Source organism: Octopus bimaculoides, chromosome 29, assembly GCF_001194135.2.
Source record: "Octopus bimaculoides isolate UCB-OBI-ISO-001 chromosome 29, ASM119413v2, whole genome shotgun sequence".
NCBI lineage: Eukaryota > Metazoa > Mollusca > Cephalopoda > Octopoda > Octopodidae > Octopus > Octopus bimaculoides.
The window spans coordinates 6,473,121-6,475,722 of record NC_069009.1 but is presented as its reverse complement, the minus strand read 5'-3'; positions in this window follow the sequence as shown (position 1 = coordinate 6,475,722).

Here is a 2,602-nt window from a genome sequence, read left to right as displayed (position 1 = left end):
AACTCTTTTAAACAAAATGATATATTCCTCTATACACAATCATACAAAACCCCTTTTTTTGTATTTATTTTTACTCACATATATATATATATATATATATATACTCTCTTTTACTCTTTTACATGTTTCAGTCATTTGACTGCAGCCATGCTGGAGCACCACCTTTAGTCGAGCAAATCGACCCTAGGAGTTATTCTTTGTAAGCCTAGTACTTATTCTATCAGTCTCTTTTGCCAAACCGCTAAGTTACGGGGAAGTAAACACATCAGCATCGGTTGTCAAGCGATGTTGGGGGGACAAATACAGACACACACACATACATGTATATATTTATACATATATACGGCGGGCTTCTTTCAGTTTCCGTCTACCAAATCCACTCACAAGGCTTTGGTCGGCCCGAAGCTATAGTAGAAGACACTTGCCCAAGGTGTCACGCAGTGGGACTGAACCCAGAATCATGTGGTTAGTAAGCAAGCTACTTACCACACAGCCACTCCTACGCCTATATATATATATATATATATAGATCAATCAATAGATAGATAGATGGACAGACAGACACATAGGTAGACAGACAAGCAGGCAGATAGCTAAAACTAGACAGACAGACAGATAGATAGATAGATAGATAGATAGATAGATAAATAGATAGATGGATAGATAGATAGATGGATGCAGGCATGGATGTGTGGTAAGCATCTCACTTTGCAGCTACATGGTTCTGGGTTCATTTCCATTGTGTGGCACCTTGGGCAAGCATTTCCTTGTGTAGCCTTGGGAAGATCAATGCCTTGTGATTGGATTTGGTGGGCAGAAACTGTAAAACTGTAAGAAGCCTGAAGTAGTTGTATGCTGTCAACTTAATGTGACAGTCCCCTGGGGGCAATAATACTACTGTTGGTTAGACCTAGGAAGCTGCACCGCTTCCTGTCGGCCTTGACACACATCCTGTGTCCTTATGTAAGAAACCTGTTGTGATATAAAGTCTGTCATACCGGCCATGACGAAGGGAAATAACCCTGAAACTCGAGTCGCCTTTATATATTTATATTTATATATTTATATATTTGATCCTTTATACTGAACACTCAATATTTCATCTACATTCAATACTTTCTTTCATGGTGCCATCCATTTTTATTTTATTTTGTTTTATATTGTATATTGTATATTATATTATATATTGTATATTCCATATTCTATACCCCACATTAGTTCTGCAGGAATATAAATAAAACATAAAAAACAGACAGTGTTGGAACTCTTTTAAACAAAATAATATATATATATATATATATATATATATATATATATATAATAATAATAATAATGCAAATGATATTTGAGTATATGCATATATACATATATGTACATACCTACTTCTACATGTATGCATAGATGCATATCCGGGTACAGGATGTCAAAAAAATGTGGACAAAAAAGGAACGGGAACATAAACAAGGCACAAAAAACAAACATATACACATATATATGTATGTATGTATGTATGTATGTATATTTGTGTGTATGTATGTATGTATGTATGTATGTATATATATGTATATTTGTGTGTGTGTGTGAATATATGTATACATACATTTATAAATAGACAGACAGACAGACAGAATCATGCAGGCCTGGCTGTGTGGTAAGAAGCTTGCTTCCCAACTACATGGTTCTGTGTTCATTTCTATTCTGTGGTACCTTGGGCAAGTGTTTTCTACTATAGCCTTGGGCTGATCAAAGCCTTGTGAGTGGATGTAGTAGGTGGAAACTGAAAGAAGCCTATCATATACATACATACATCACAGCTTGACAACAGGTGTTGGTATATTTACGTCACGATAACTTAGCAGTTTGGCAAAACAGACCAATAGAATAAGTATAAGGCTTACAAAAGAAATGTCCTGGGGTCAATTTCTTAAACTAAAAAAACCTTTTAAGGAAGTGCTCCAGCATGGTCAAAGTCAAATGACTGAAACAAGTAAAAGAATAAAAGAAAAAAACCTACATATAAATGTACAAACAAACATATATAATTTATCTTGTAGCTTTCACTTGTTTTTATTTATTTGACTGTGGCCATACTGGGGCACTTCCTTGGAGAATATTAGTGGAATAAATCGATTCCAGTATTTAAGATTTTGTCTTTTTTTTTCTAATCCTGGTACTTATTTTACCAGTCTCTTTTGCCAAACTGCTAATGTTAGCGGGACATAAACAAACCAACACCGGCAGTCAAGCAGTGATGGAGGACAAACACACACACACACACACACACACACTCTCTCTCTCTCGCTCTCTCTCACATGCACAATGGGCTTCTTTTAGTTTCCATCTACCAGATCCACTCACAAGGCTTTGTTCGATCCAAGGCTGTAGGAGAAGACAGTACTCGAAGTCTTAGTTGTTGTTTATTTCACTGTGAGCTCTATGTTATCATGCCTAGCCATATCTGGCATCCTACACTTTGATATGCCTTGATTCTTAAAAACGCTCATAACAAAATGTTATATATATATATGTACATATGTATGTATATAAACATACACATGGACACACATGCATGTACATATATGTATGTGTGTGTATGTATATA